Consider the following 17,170-nt stretch of genomic DNA (forward strand, 5'->3'; position numbering starts at 1 on the left):
GGATCCGATCAGAAGGAGGCTCAGAGGTGCTGAAAGGTGGCTTTCAGACATTCTAATGATGTCTGAATGGAAATCATTTTCCATTTTAAAATTAACCCAAAGATCTGTAATGTTACATGGAATGACACTAGTGTACCACTGAATACAAATGTTAGATAGCTTTCCAGACATGTCTGTACTTGAGAGGGTCCTGTAATACATTTGGAACAATATGCAATTACTACATATGCTGTTTGCTGTGAGTACTTTAATACCATAGACACACCATTATAACAGACACACAGCCATTCCACCCTTACTCCAGCTTCCTGTGATGCTAACACAAACCCCCTTAGCCATGGAGTTTTGTAATGTAGCTACTTACACTGAGAGAGTATCTAGCTACTGAAACCTGGTACAGTATGCTCCAGAAAATAAATAAATAAATAAATAAATAAATAATGTTAAAGGCTGGAAAAGTTTGCAGGCGTGAGCAAAATATAATAATGATCAAGCCCAAGATTTCAATGAGCTTGGGATTTTTCTCTACTCAAGGAAGCTGGGTTTCAGTTATAGCCAGACGGATAGTGATCAAAAGATGTCCCCCCAGTTGGATGTAAATACTCAAAGGTAACTTGTGATATGTTCTCAGCAAGTCAGTATCACAGCAGTTCTAGCTAGCTATCATGGCTGGCAAGTCAGCAAGGCCTTTACATCCAACGAAAAGGAATTTCACTACCAAGGATCTATTGAACAGATTTTTTTTTTCAGAGCTTTCCTTTTACAGACATTAATATAAATCTTTTGTAAAGCATAGTGGAAATAACTTCATCAAAATTAGTATTTCTATCTAGACCCGTATCTGAAACTAAGATCAGTAAAGATTCCTGCAGTTGCCACTGAGCCTACCAAGTATAGAACCACCATTCTGCCTTTGTTTCCAGATGCCTCGTTTGAATTTATGGCTCTTGGAATGAACTTCAGGCTCCTTTTCTCTTGGGACGCTTCAGCTAACCCCCTTTAATAAACAGCTTAGTTTAGCCTTACTGTCCAAAACCTGGTAACTGCATAGAAAAAAAAAAAATTACTATGACTATGGGTATGACTATGGCTACTGCTAAGGCCTACCTGTGGCTACGGCTATAGCTATGTCTAAGGCTAAGGCTATGGCTATGGCTTAGGCTGTGGCTAAGGCTACAGCTATGTCTAAGGCTAAGGCTAAGGCTCAGGCTAAGGCTATGGCTTAGGCTGTGGCTATGGCTACAGCTATGTCTAAGGCTAAGACTACGGTGTCTTAGTCAGGGTTTCTATTCCTGCACAAACATCATGACCAAGAAGCAAGTTGGGGAGGAAAGGGTTTATTGGGTTTATTCGGCTTACACTTCCACATTGCTGTTCATCACTGAAGGAAGTCAGGACTAAAACTCAAGCAGGTCAGGAAGCAGGAGCTGATGCAGAGGCCATGGAGGGAATGTTTCTTACTGGCTTGCTTTCCATGGCTTGCTCAGCCTGCTCTCTTATAGAACCCAAGACTACCAGCCCAGAGCACTAATTGAGAAAATGCCTTACAGCTGGATCTCATGGAGGCATTTCCCCAACTGAAGCTCCTTTCTCTGTAATAACTCCAGCTGTGTCAAGTTGACGCAAAACTAGCCAGTACATACAGCTACGACTTTTTTCCCTTCCCCTGTTCTTCTATCACACTATGCATTCTACCATCTTTGTGCCATTCTTGTTCTGTACTGGTACCTCCAAATTGCAAGGTTTAGAACATCCTAAAATGTATCACATGTATGTATATCCCTGACACCACAGGAGGAAATCCCAGAACTATTTGCAGGAAGGAGTTAGGGCTTAAGAATCTTAGGAAGGAAAGACAAGTATGGATATCCCAGCTTACTGCAATTGAATAGTTGAAGATGTGTGAGCTAGGCAGTGTTTTTAAGGTTTACAGGATGTCTCTGCTAAGTGATCAGGTCTGATACACTCTAGAGTAGGCAGTATTTGGGAGACAGGGACTCGAACAGACCCACTAGGATACCCCTGAACTGAAGTTTTTAACCTAATCCCAGGGACACATAGCAAGGCAGGTTTGTTGCAGGAACCAGCAGTGAGTGTTCCAAAACAAGGAGTAGTTGGGTAGGCATTTGTTTGAAACAGACAGATAAGGGGGTAGGAACAGGATATTAGATCACTGAGTTGGTAAAAAGGGGTATGCTGTCCAAGGAACCATGATAAATTAGCATTTGGGCACTTGTTTGAGATTTACTGGGGTGCCAAAAATCCTATGCAGGTATGTGATTTATCATCGCAGACATAAGCGACTAACCACAAAATTACACATGGAAGCTCAGTTCTGCAACCAGTCTATTATTTTCTGGAGCCAGAACTATCCAAGTTTCCTCTACACCCACCCCCTTTTTTTCCAACACAGTTGAATGTGATTTTTATTTTCCCTCCCCTCTTAACCACTATTTAACCTTGAGTGGGCTTTTCTAATACTTGAAAATGTATCTTTTTCTTTTTCTTTTCCATCCTGTCACTGCATTTGAGCAGAACCAAAGTGCTCAAACTGTACATGCCCTAGATGCCTTGACAATAACTGAGGGACACTTCAACCTTGATTAGGAGGGCAGGACTCTTGGGAAGCTGGACGGATTCTAACTCTTATGAATTCCGACAGCCCTTCCCAGCCTTTAGCCAAGATCTACCAATCAGACTTTCTTAGAGATGTGAATATTATTATTATCATTAATATTTTCTGGCTTAGTTGCAAAGGTAAAGAGTTTAGTTGCAAGGATAAAGACCCAAATACTAGTCCAAATAATGTCTGTGGAGACATCTGCCAAAAGCAGTATCTGGTACTGTACTGCCATGAGCAAACATCACAGAACACTAAAGCAAAGGAAAGCCACAACCTGGGACAAAGTCTTCTCAGCTAGAAAATGATTCAATCTCATTTTAATGCTTGAAATTTGATGAAGCAAAAGTAGAGGTTAGTTCATAGGGGTTGATGAAAGAATTCAGAAGAGCCAGTGGTGACAGCTGTGTATATTGGTGTAATGTCACGGAATTGTATCCTCAATATCATCAAAGTGGCATGTTTTAGGTTAGATCTTTACCACAGGAAACAAAATTTAAACAAAATAGCAGAGCTATCAGCTGTTTCTAAGTCCAGGCGAAATATATTGTCATTAACATATCATGCCAAGCCTCAGAGAGACAGCGAGCTCTAAGACACTGGACAAGCCATCCCTGTACCAACTTCCTAGGGTTTGTCCTTACCAGCCAACAGCCACAGTCCAGTCTGTAACAGACAATTGATTCATAGGATGAGTGTCGAACCCAAAAGAAAATTAGCTTGGGTTGGTAATCACCAACCAATCTCTCACCCTTTCTGAAGGTCCTCCAAACGCAAGAAGATACTGTTTGTTCTCTTTAACATTAACTCAACACAAAGCCTTAGCCAAGGAGGAAGAGAGGAGAGAGACTGAAACAAATGAGAACAGTCAGTCCAAATAATCTTTGTGTATCTTTTTGAAAAGCATAATGATTACATTCACAAAATAGTACGTCTTCCCTCAACTGCTCAAGTAGAAAAGCATCCTTGGGAGGTTGGCATAAATGTAATAATAATCTATAAATTGTCTGCGTGTGATGAGTTTAGACTATTTTAAAAAAAAAACAAAGTTCTTAAATCTAAATTTAATTAACTTCAAATGTAGGCAGTTACTTCTCTGGTAGGGATATGGATCAAGGTAGTTAACTTCTAATCCAACAATTACAAACATTCTTTCCTATGCTATGCTATCCTAGATAGAGTGTCATATCATCTATTTCTGGTGATCTTACATTATAGATTTTTATATTAATGGTGGAATTTTTAATGAACTGGAAATTATCTTATAAATTATATTTTACTCAAGTTCATATTTATATAGGTGTGTTTTTCTGATGTGCATGACTAAGGAATATTAATATGTTGTAAACCTAAATTAAAGATATATTTATAGATAAAAGCATTAATTATTATAAATAGCTTTACAGTATAGCTACAGGCCTAGTTACCTGTCTTGAAGATGCCTCTTTATTAACATGTTCATTGTGAAACTTAATTCATTAGATAAGTAACATGGACTATAAATTTACATGTAAAAATTTCTGGCTGGTAAGAAGCAAAAAGTTTATAAATAATACTACACTATAACTTTTTTAAAAGAACTAGAGAGCCTTGAGGCTATTTTTTAATCATTTATTTTTACTTTGCAAAACACTTTTTTCACTTGTATTTTTTATATATAAACACATGTGGGAGACAAACAGCTTATTTGTAAACACCTCTGATGGGGACCAGCTTGTAGCTGTCTGGAGATTAAGTTGCTTGTCGGACGGTCAGTACCGACTCTTCTCCTGTTACTTCTACAGTAGAAGCGAAGCTTGGTATTCATGGCACACTGGATGAGGATAAACCTTCTCATCTCTCCTTGGGTAAATTAGGCCCTTGAAACCAAGCCTTGAGTTCACTTTGTAGGAAGGGAATTTATCACTAAAGATTCACAAAGCTTTAAACAAATGTATCTCTGAGGCTGGGAAGGGCCACAGCTTAGGATATAAAACTAACTCTTGTGGTATTCATAATGAATTTGAAAAGCTCAATGGCTTGGCCTATATCCAAGTATATATCAACATCATGCATGTATGTGTATGTGCATATTTGTGTGTGTGTGTGTGTGTGTGTGTGTGTGTACATATATACACACAAGTGAATATATTGGGCATATGGTATAACATGATAAATGTACAGTTAACACTTGCATAACATGCAAGAATGGATTACTCAATTAAAAAGTGGAGCACCACTGTTTTCATCAGAAACCCTTTAAAAACAACAGTTATTGTAATACCCTATCATTAAGCAACTCCCACAGAAAGGGTATCTGATACAGGAGAAGAGCAACTAGGTGTGGGTCTTCCTTCCCACCCGACTATCCAGCTGAGTGGCCATTAGCTAAGCATGGTTCCACAGAAATAAAACAAAGGGACAGAAGCAGATGTTTAGGGACAGATCAAGGTGTCTCTGCCTTTACATTTGATGCAAAAACTATGTTCACTTTAAAAGGGAAATAAAGACACAAGGACATGTCGCACATGCTATATTAGATGTTTATCTATATATAAGAGACAGGTGTCAAACAAACAAATTAAAAAAATAAAAAACACTAAGGCATAGAGAAACTTTAACTCACCAGATTCCATCTGTTACATTTGAATTCATGCATAATTGATTATCCATGACTGGTAAGTTCTTTTCTCAGTAGCCGTCCACAGTTTTCTAAACATTATGTATTAAATCACTACTAAAGTAGAAGGCATTTCAGAAACAGCAAGGCAGAATAGGAATATTTTAAATGAAAAATTACATGCTGGTTAATAATAATACAGCTGACCTATGTTTAAGGGAGAGAAATTTTAATCATGTGCATATTAAATATTAATAACCTATTCTGTTATTGTTATAATAAGGTTAAGTAGGCGTCTCCATGCTTAAGGAAAGCGAGAGAAGGAGAAACACATAATAGTACAAAAGATACAGAGATGAGAGACAGACATAAGGAAAATGTGTCAATAATAAACAAGAGGAAATGAGAAAGAAGGAGAGGATGAAGGTAGAGGCTAATCTCTATGTGTCATTATGACTGCCAGAGTACTGGCAAAGAAGCAGCATCCTTTTATTTCAATTTTAATCATTTCTGAATTTTAATACCCAGCTCCTTTTGTAATTCTCCTGGCATTCCCCATATGCCTCCATCCCAGCCAAAACACCAGTGTAAATTAAATGGCAGCCAACCACACTACTGATGTAGCCTTCCCAAAGAACCTACCAGGTGACCAAAGGCAAAGGCAAAGGCAAAAAAAAAAAAAAGTAACCCTACCTTACCTCCCTCAGGACCTCCCTCCAGCCAATTAACTGGCTCGATGTCTGCTACTTTCTTTAATTTTGAAAAGGACAGTGGTTAGGGAAGCTACAGAGAGAATTGGAAAAAAAAAAAAAAAATCAAGCAAGCCAGTGATAATACAATAATCAGTGACCATCAGGGCCTGGACAAATGAGTTTGCTCTCACTGGCACTAAGGAGCATCACATGATTATTTAATTACAGCTCTAATTTTTGTCTCGTGGATGGCAACATATCAACAATTAATAGGGCAGACAGAGGAGAGTGTGTTTTTAAAGAGACAGAATGTGTGTGATAACGCAATAGGTCACACAGCAGTGCACCACTTAAAGCGTATTTCTTTGGTGTGTAACTAAATAGGAATGTCTTGCAAATAGTCCCACGCATGCTTTAAAAAGATAATAAAAATTTTAAAAGAAGTCTCTTTTTTTTAGATAACTTTCAAAGAATGCCTGTAACCTTTGCAAAAGTTCCCACCCAGCCAAGGAGGCCTATTGTTGACTCCGACCTGTGAGTTTTAAGGAGTCAAGGGAACACCTCTCATACAAGTACCCCATCCTCTCCTATTGGTACATGAGGCAGAACTACAGGGATTTGTTTTGTCTTTATGCATTCTTTGTGGCTGAAGTCTACATAATGTTGTCCTGAGAAAACATCACTGTAGTTGGGAAGGGGACAGAGGCAAGGAGACTTGCACCACTTACCAGCCGGATGCTGGCTGGGCTCTGGAATGCCACCCAGACCCCTATGTGCCCAACCACAAATGCAGGGCAGTGCTTTGGGTTGATTCTGCTCAAGTTTGTTGCCCCAGCCCAACATCAAAGCACCATGAAGCTAAACAGAAGACTTGACATGATCCTGAAGGGAAGCTAGTGTGGCTAAGACAGAAGCTCTAGCACTGTTGTCCAGAGCATAGCAAAGGACGGAGGACACACTTAAAGAAGGACAACATTAAATCATCTACATTAAATAATAATAAACTGGTTCACAGGAGGATTAGATGCTCATGTATCAGCAAAAAATGAAAAAGCTTCAAAGAAAAGCCTCTTTTTTTTTCAATAAATCTTTATCAGCACAAGCTATATTCAATATTACCCAATTATTAATTTTGCTCTCCTTAAATGAGTGCTTACTATATGCCAGGCAGAGAATGTGACCTGTCCATTCAGTCTCTCCTATTTTATCTGGTGCAGAAATGTAGCTTATACTTAATTCCTTTTTTTACTTTAATTCCTTGTATGATAATACATAAGAGCAGTCCCTACAGGCTTCCCAAAATAGAAACAGGCCTGTGATTTTAAATGCTATATTATGAGGTTACAAGATCTACCACTCCATCAAGGGAATTCAGTTAGCCAATCCACAGGACCTGTTTAGGTATTAAAACCCGGTGGTTCCACTCACTTATTGTTTTGCTGTGACAGAAGCCATAGCTGAAACCTAGGTTTGAGATTCAGGCAATAAATAAAATCATCGCTGTAGTTGGCTGTTCAAATATATTTCAGGTGTTGGGTTATATGGACTTGAGAATAATACAATTTGACTAAAGAACATTGACTACAATGATTCCACAAAAAGAAATATTTATCAGGCTAAATCAACTCAATATGCTTCTCATGGTCCACGTTGGCCAAAGTCAGAATCAAGAAAATGTGGCCATCTCAAAATACAGGATAGGAAAGCTACTGCTGCAGAGCAATGGCGGCATCGAATGCCAGGAGCAAATGCCAGAGAGCCAAAGCTAATGGAAGACGGAAAAATGAAGGCATTCCATAACTTGTAGAAGTTTTAAAATTAAATTATCTTACTGAAAACCCTTGATGATTCTTGACCAAAAATGTGACTCCATACATTTGAAAAGGTATTTTTCAAGAATCTAGCAAGCAGCAGCTTGTATCCAAAAGCATACATCATTCTTTCTTAACATGGTTGTTAATATACAGTTAACATGTCTCAGAAAAGGGCTGTAATTAACTGTCTACTGCTCTAATAACACTAATAAGCATACAGTATGATTAAAATACAATGACTCCATACACACTAAGGCTGTCATTTTTAAACTTTTAAGATAATGTTCTAAATTGTTCCTTAGTCCTCTTAAGCCATCAGAAGAGTAGGTCACCTCTAAGAGTTTTTGGAAGCATAGTTATTAAAATGGGGTTCCTGCCACCCACAGACTAAAGAACTGGTCTACCATTAAGCAAGGCATCTGTTGTTTCCCTTCGATTATTTTGTGGATTCTACAGAATCTTTGAAAATGTAAAGCTGTAAGCATTTGTATTTTGTGCTTCCTTCACTAGGACAATATTTTCTTGGCAAAGGAACGGCTTGCTAAATATCAAGAATCGCATAGAATTAATTGTTGATCTCCAATGATTCTCATTGTCTGGTTCACTGGAACAGGAAAACCCAATTGCGTTCAACATCAGACAGCTAATTATGGCTACAATCTACTCAAGGATACTTTCAATTCAAACATATCTGCATACAGTGAGTGTTATTTTACTTATAAAATTATTGCAATGGAATATTTAGAACATAAAATTTCTTTTACCCTAAAGTCTTTAATATACTAAAAAAAACATTAAAAGGCTACACTGTCATTTCCACCCTTTTAACAGCACATCAGAAAATCCTGAGTAAGATTGCAGAAGAATCTGTAGCCATCAGCTCTGGCTTCCAGGAAAACTGCATCTGAAGATTTCCCCACCACACAGATGACACACTGTCTTTTCTTTAAATACCTAAAGGAAAGAAGGTCTAAGAATTTCCCTCGTGGAGACTACTAGCACATCTCACCACCTAACAATGAATGCTGAATGCGCACTGAAAACCTGTCCTAGGTACCTGGTCCCAAATCATCCACAGCTGAGGAAAAAAAAAAGCAATATCCCAGAGACAAATGCCCAACTATATCACTAGAGCAATATGCCTGTCAGTCACTGTAGCTGCAGCCTGATTCTCCACATGGAACCGAGTGCCTGTAGTAACTTTTCTGACACTTACCCTCTCAAATACCAGAGGCTGGTTTCCGAATCTAGCCCTAGAAGAAAAGTCTTTGATGGGGTGACAGTGCGAAGTTCTCTCTGGCACGTTAGCAAGGCAAGCTCATCCCAAATGAGGTGGTTACCAGTTGCCTGGGAAGCAGCTGGACCATGTCTGCAGATCTGAGGGTGCGCCACAAATCAGGTCATAGCTCTGAGTAGAGTCCACCCCCTTCAGCTGGGTAGAACGCCCTCCACTTCCTGCACACCTAGGTGGGGGGAGTGAAGGGAGCAGCCGAGGGAGGCTGGCTTAGATTCCCCAGGCATTCTTGTAAAGTCACAAGCAGGTGGAGTCAGACAGCTCCCTCCTCTGCATGGGTTCCCCCTCATTACTGGGACCTGCACCCCTAAGTACTCAAAAATGTGTTCTACAACAAGTGGACTCCCAAATGTGCGATAGGTAAAATAAAATAATATACATGTGAATGTTTTATCCAGCAAGATCTTCCCTGCCCTGGAGACAGAGCAGACTCAGAATGTTGGATGACAAGCTACTTCTCCACTCAATGTCACATAACTGGACCAAATAAATCCCACCAGAAAGCAGCTCACTGCTTTTCATCTCTCACAACTGAACTGGATCCCCGACTGGCTGAATCGCACACATCCTTGAAAGTCCATTGAAGGAGGAGGTGGTTAGAATTACTATTACAAACCTTCAGACAGCAACAACTGTGCAAGTGATACAGAGTGACTTGAAGGAATAAAAATAGGCCAATATGCTAGAGAAATGCTCGACGACTAAATCTCACCCAGAATATATATACACACAATCTGTATCTATTTACTCTACAATGAAATATCTGATCTTAAAAAAGCCTTTAAAAAAAATAAACAGCAAAAGGTACCGTTGGCATAAGATCAAAAGTACAAAATAATGTGTGTTAATGTATTGATCACACTTTATGAAGACATCAAGTTTAAATAGACTCACCATTGAGAACAGCAGTTAGCAATGCTATATAAATTACCATGGGAAATACTTCTCTTTGGGAGAGTGGAGGGAAGGAACCTTGTGTAACAGATTTGATTTACATGCTTGCTGTATTAAAGACCATAGTCTGCTCTGATGTTTGTGGAGTACGTGGTTAGGGATTGACAACTGTGGACAGGCAGTAAGTTCCAGAGCTCCGTAGACAATTTAAACAACAATAAGCATCCTCTCACATTAACCATGAGTTTGAGCATTCAACTCCAGCAGGATTTTGAGGTTTCAAGGGGACCCTGAAAGAGAGGGACCTTGAACTGAAGAAGAAACACATATATTCAGTATTTTATTTTATAATAAATAATTTTTAATTATTTATTATAAAATTATAATAGATTATTTAAAAGGAGCACCTAGCCTTATTTTGAGGATGGCAGATTAACAACAAGGAAAGAACGCAGGAAGGAAGGGCAAGGAAGACAGCCTGTTTAGAGCAAAGCTAAGAAGCAATCATCCAAACAGTAAGCCCTACTGTATAGGCATGTTTGCAGAACCGCATTAAAAACTGAAGCATTCCATCCAAGAATGCGAAGGGAAGAGCCCTTATCACAGACATAATCTAAGGAATCAGATAGTTTGATCTGTTTGGAACTTTGTAGAAAGTTAATTTAGCAAATGAATACTTGACTGTGCTTGAACACATCTGTCCAGGGGAGGCCTCAGGATGACTGTGTTCAGTGGGCATGCCAATGAGGTAGGGGGTTAGTGCTGCAGTGGGGGTGCACAGGAACACTGTCCAACATCTCTCCCAACTAGTTTTCGCATGACAGAAACGAGAATGTGAAATGATTCTGTTTTAGAGTTTTGCCACTAGGGACTGGGAAGAAAAAACTCCTGTCGACCCCTTCCTCCCAGCCAGGAAGAGTGTGAATCCCTGGGTTACAGCCCAGGTAGATATTAAAACAGAGACAGAGCCGTTATTTAGTGGTGACAGGAATATAAATACGTGCACTAACCTATAAACTGGTATTTACTTCAGGAAGGTAAGTAATATTTTTCCTCTGATTGCTGAGCTGTCAGTTTAATGCAGCGTAAATAAACAGTAGGTGCCTGCTAGCTGGAAGTAGGAAGTGCTCATTGCACACGAGGAGCAGATTACTGAAGCCTGGTGCTCATCGTGCTGAAACATAACTTTCATTTTACCAGAAAATATACCTTACTGTGGGTTATTTTTTTGTGCCTGATCTATTAATTAACTTAACTCTATTCTGTCAAAATGTAAATCAATTTATAAAATAAAGAATCATCACAGAGTTTTAGAATATGAAAACCAAATCAATTTCAAGAGCAAATACTAAAAAGGAGCGCTTCATATAAAAAGCACAAACTATTTAAAGGCAAAAAGGATAAAGAACATATTTTAATAACAGAACTGAATAACCTGAGTTATTTACTTTACTCAAAATCCTCCTCCTCTGCTAATTAAAAGCAACTGGCACCTCTAATATTCTGTCACCTTCTGCTAGTGTGGTCTTTTCCATATACATGCACAGTTTGCTCTCTGGAACATGTAAAAGGAAACCACTTATAGGGATTAAGCTGTGCTCTCTTTTTTCAATATGAAGAACTCTGAATATTCCCAAGAGAACAGCCAGGTCTGAAGAGCCTTCCTACATTCCTGTACAGTGTGGTTTTCTTTCTGGTTTATGTATGGCACAAAGCTACTGCAATATGTAGTAGCTGATTTTCCCCCTCATATATGGGTGCTGAGAAAAAATATTCTGTGATATCATTTTAAATGAGAATTCATCTAAAAAGTATAAAAGGCCACTTGGCAAGGTTTTCCAGGTAAAAGATGAACATAATTCTCACAACCAATCAATAATTTGCAAAGGAAAAAGAGGGTTGTTTTTAAGAAACAAAAAAATTTTGCATTCAACTACAATGTCTAGACATAATTAGAAGATTGATCTAGTCATATTCATTTATCTACTTCATCATTTCCAAGTGCTAACATAATATTAATTGCAATCATACAAGATAACATGTAGGGAAGAAACGATGTGTTTATACACAGGGCTTATCTATGTATGTCCTGTTTAGACATTTACAGAGTAGGTAAAAACTACTGGAGTGCTTTAGAGAGTCCCTGTTACATACCCATGTTATGTTTAGCCTAACACTGTTTGTAACCAAAAGCTTTCTACAATAATGAGGAACAGGTGCCTGTCACCTGACCTTTTAGGCCTAATTTACAACCCACAACCTGTCACATGAAAAAAAAAAAAAAAACATTGAGATTCCCTCCTAGATTTTCAGACCCTGCTAGTTTACTGTGGTGTTTCTCAGCTATCACTCAACAGCATCATATCTTACTCAGTTACAGGTTCATATAGCTGGCAACAGACTTCTTTGAAGAATAAACCAATATTCATTTTGTTGTTGCTTTTGTTGAAAATGCCAAGAGACAAGGAACTACTTTTGTAGATTATCAACCAAAGAAGAATATATTAATTTATTACAAGGGAACAAAAGGCATTCCTTTTGAATACTTTTACATACAAAGAACTATTATTTATTACATATTTCAGCTTGTGGGAAAGTAAGGAATGCATTGATTCTGGAAATAGCTATGTGGATTTGGGAAGTTCTTTAGGTCTTTATCATTGTTCTCCCTCCCCTACCTCGCATACATTTTAAGAAGCTATTACTTCAGGGAGGAAATCCCTATTTGTTCCTTTTTCATCCATCATCTGTATTCATTATTCAGAAAGGAAAACAAAATTGAGCAGTGATTTTATTTCTCTTGCATAACCTTGTTACATGTAGCCATATTCAAATTTAACAATGCTCTGTATTTTATTGCTACTGTTTACATATTATGTATTACATATGACTGAACAACTCTACATTTAAAATATTGTTTCCATTAGAAAAAAATGAACTAATAAGTGTCAAATGGAGATGAAGAATAAACATACTTGGTATATTTATAAGATGAGGTCATTTAAAATGCATACAAACAGGATGACTATTCCGCTACTGTTGCATGTTATATAGTATGCACATTGCTTAAAGTGTATTTATTTAACAATGCCCTTAACCAAGTTAATTAAAGTATTTCTGCGTGGTAACTGTGTTAGAGCTTGGGAGGTAGTGAATGATGCCGCCAGTTACTTCTGCTAAGTTAAGTTGAAATTAAGCACTTATTATAACCTTTCCTAACAATGTGAGAAAGACTGAGTAAATATATTAAATTTGTTTCACAACAGATGCTTGGGTTGTTAATATTTAAGATGCCTATTCATGCTATTCCTGTCTGCACATTTGTCAAAAATGTAAGCTTGAATGCTAATGTTTGCCAGCAGACTGGAGCAGCCAGTGTATGCACTTACTACTGTTCTACAAAAATAATATGCCATAGAAATAAAGAACCGCTGCTAAGTCATAGCACGAGTTCCACATGGGAGATTCATAAAGGTTTATAGAGCCAGCACCGCAACCCTTGCTTTCTTTGGATCTAAAGTATGGCATGACTTACTTACTCATCTATCTTTCTATCTATCTATCTATCTATCTATCTATCTATCTATCTATCTATCTATCTTCCTACCTACCTACCTACCTACCTATCTGGAGAATCTGACTACAAAATAAAATTTCACTCTTTCAGAAAATCCACTCTGGACAAGGTGTAAATTTAAGTAAAGTTTTTGGAAGGCTGAGCTTCTGTCACCAGACACAAACACTGTAAAAATCCAGGTACTGCTTAAGGACAGAACCTGACTTCTGGCAGAAAGAGACCAGACTCTTGCTCATTCCTCTCTTCTGTCTTGGGAAAGTTGGGTTCTCTGGCCTCCAAGGATACAAACATGGAACCCCAGCCAATCAATCGGGAGCAGAAAAGGTTCTCTCCAGGGAATTGGGTGTCTTCCGGTCCCTATGGACAAGTGAAATCCACGTCTTAACCCTGGGAATCCTGCATGCCTCAGAGAAAGTTCTCCCAGAAAGGGTGCAGAGGTCAAAGTTGTCAACCGGACATTTTGAGAGATGAGCCTGTGGTTGACATCTTGTTAAGTAAAACCTGGCCCTGGTGGAGGCCAGGGTCAAAACCTCTACCCTGAGCTCTAAGCTGCTGTCCTCTTGGTCTTCTGGGATCATCCCAGAAGGGAACCTGTTTAGCGCCTTTTGCTCGGCCAAGCACACGCACGTGTCACCGTCTGGACCTGACGCTTGCCCCCTCATTCCCTTGCATTCGAGCTGCCCAACCCCAGTTCGGTCACCCTGGGAGCTCTGCAATGGAGGAACACTGTAGAAGGCCGCCGCTCTCGGGTGTGTACTGTCGCAGGGAAATGAGGAGTTGACCCCCGGGCTGTACCTGTGGGGCCACAGTCCCAGCTAAGATACCATGTACCTCCCTCGGCTTCCCGCCCAAGCCCAAACCCGAATCACCCTCCAGGTCCGACCCGCGATCGCCGGCGTGGGCTGCACGAGCGCTGTTCTTCGGCTCTCAAACTCTGGGCTCCAACTTGAGCGCCCAGCGCCCGAGTGGCTCTCGGGATAGAGAAGTTGCCACAAACTTCCCAGGCCCCTATCCACCTCCTCTCGCCACCAGCAAAGTAGGGCTGGCCGGGAAAGAACAGGGGGAAATGAGATGGGAGAGGATGCTAAGTGAACTCCAGATCTGGCGCGCGACCTTTCCAACTCCACCCCGCACCTCGCCTCCTTTCCCGCACCGGGGCTCACCGAGCGGCTCCCTTTTCCCCACTCGCCCGCTGAGGGCTTCCCCCACGCCGCCTTCGTCCTCTAAAGCGGGCCATACCCACGACCTGGACTAAAATGTCTAACGAGGGACTCCTGCCGGGCAGGTGTGCGGGAGAGGCAAAGACGCCAAGTAAGTCCGCATCCCAGCCATGACCCTCACTTCACCAGCCCAATCCTCCCGAATATCTAAGCGCGCTCTAGAGAAGGGCCAGCAAGACCCCGGCACGCTAGGGGCGCAGAGTCGCCCCAGCCGGGGCCACTGAGAAGTTTGGATCGGTTCCGCATCCGCAGAAAACCGAGGCGAGCCGGGCAAGAGACCCAGAGCGGGAGCAGCACTAGCAGGGAGCAAAGAAGCGGGACTCACTCAGGCGTGGAACCGGGACAGCGCGGGACAGCGGTGCGGGCTGAGGCCGGGTCGGCTCCCCGCGCGGGCGCGCCGGGCGGCGGACTTCCCGGGCGGCGGCTGCAGCTGCTGCCACCTCCCCGCCGCCGAGCTGGCGGCCGCCGCGGAAGTTAATGGCAACTTGACTTCAAGTTGTCTCCTCTCCCCATCCGAAGTGGGCGTTTAAAGGGGGCAGAGCGCGGCGAGCAGCGAGCGGGGAGCGCGCGGGGCCGAGGGGGAAGGGAAGGGGCGGGGGCGGGGCGGGGCGCGGGAGGGGGCGCGGGAGCCGCTCGGAGCCCGCAGTGTAGAGCGCGGCGCGGGCGATCGGGGCGCCCCCACGAGAGCCCCCCGACGCTGGCCGGGGGCCGTGCGTGCCTTGAGCGCCGCGCTTTCGCCTCTCGCCCGCGTGGGGGGCTTGCGGACCCCACAGCGGGAGCGACCGGGCCCGGCCTGCCTCCCCCGCGCCCGCGGCCGCTTCTCCCCCTGGCGGCAGGATCCTGGGCGGCCGGTGGCTCCGAGAGCGCGCAGTGGAGCCCGAGCTGAGCCGAGCCCGAGCCACCGCAGCCGCCACATCCCTGAGCGCCGCCCGGGTGCAGGGTCGCTGCGGGAGAGCGACCCCGCGGCCGCCAGGGTAAGTGTGGGCGAGCCCCGGAGCCCCACCGCCCCGGCCCTCACCTGCACCGCCCCCGCCGCGCACCCTCGCCGCCCGCCGCTTCCTCTTGTCGTTGTTTGCCTGGGCTTTGGGGGTGCAGAGCGCGGGGCATTGGTGTGTGTGCCAGCGGAGGAGGAAGTCAGGTGAGAGGCCTGAGCACAACCCCCGCGCCCCGCAAGCCAGCTTGTGTGGGGTGTGTCGCTCCCCAGTAGGGGCATGCGGGCCAAGTTTTCCCCTCTCTTCAATGTTTGATGGAGAAGATCTTTCCTAGAGGGGACCTTCTTCCCTTCAAACTGATGGGCTCTTCTTCCTATCCTCTTCTCTTGGGCACCCCTATTGAGGAACACATAGTGGATGGAGGAGGAGGGGGCCTCTTGCAGACCCCCTTCTCTACCCCAGCTATTTGTATCAGTATCATTTTCCTGTCGGCAGCTGTAGGTCGACGCACCCAACCAGAAGGGGATGCATAAGTGAATGTCCAAGTCACTTCTCCCACCCTGACCCACCCAAAAGCAGGGGCAAAGAGGTCAAGAAATGCGGATTTCGTAGGAGGGGAGGCTGGGCCCAGGGACCTTTTCAACTGGTGAAGCTCCAAAGAACTCTGAAAGGTCAAACTAGCTGAAGGCTTGGACCCCCAAGCTAGGGAGAAATTGGACTCTATCAACTTTAACCCACTCCCCTGCTACTCCTTCCCCACACAACCCCCAGCTCTAAGGAAGCTATCAACTAACAGGTCTTTTGTTTCCTGTTGTGTCGCCTTTGGAAAATTTGCATTGAACGTGACGATAGAAAATTACTACTGTTTACTCGAAGTTAAGGGGGTTGCAGAACGAAAACAGTTTTTACTTTTCTCTTTGTGTGTTTGGCAAGGAGTGGAGCTGTTAGGTTCGTGGCAGGAATTGCAGAAGCTCAGTTGTAAAAATAAGGACTGTAGAACTGCCTGGGTCTGTTTTTAGCAGCTGCACTTTCTTGCGTTCTTTCACATAAGGCTTGCTCTCTCATTAAGTCCCCATAAATAATTGTATGTGGAGCGAAGGCAGTCAGGGTGGCAGGATTGAGATTGCTGGGAGTTCCATCCCTCCAGCGCAGAACTGTTTGCAGGCAAGTTCCTGGAAAGTGACTGTGGGCTGAGAATTCAGTTTTTCCTAAAAGCTCTGTCAGGTCCTCTTCTGTCGGTTGCCTATGAATCAAGCCTGACACGGTGGGTGACTAGCGATTTGAACCTTGGTAGCAAACATGTCGACGGTGCAGTGGGATTTTTTTGTTTGTGTTTTGTTTTTTGGTTTGGTTTGGTTTGGTTTTTTTGGTGAGGTCATTCTAAATGAAGCAAAATGACATAGTTCAAGCTGCTTTCTGAGAGCCCCCTCGTCCATCCTTGAATTCCCTAGAATTCTTCAGTCAATTTTTTCAACTTTTCTTTTTATAATTCAAAATACCATGCCAAAGGCATAAGGATATAAACAAA

General features: G+C 42.4%; 1 protein-coding gene across 1 annotated transcript in view; it reads right to left on the bottom strand.

Moving 5' to 3' along the window:
• The window catches only part of Satb1 (SATB homeobox 1), a 97,012-nt gene extending 81,209 nt beyond the window's left edge, over positions 1–15,803 (bottom strand). The window contains 1 exon segment of the mRNA XM_029471561.1: positions 15,729–15,803. The gene's annotated coding sequence lies outside the window, so the exon portion shown is untranslated.
• Positions 15,804–17,170: the final 1,367 nt, after the last annotated feature.

This window comes from Mus caroli, chromosome 17 (assembly GCF_900094665.2).
Source record: "Mus caroli chromosome 17, CAROLI_EIJ_v1.1, whole genome shotgun sequence".
NCBI classification, from domain to species: domain Eukaryota; kingdom Metazoa; phylum Chordata; class Mammalia; order Rodentia; family Muridae; genus Mus; species Mus caroli.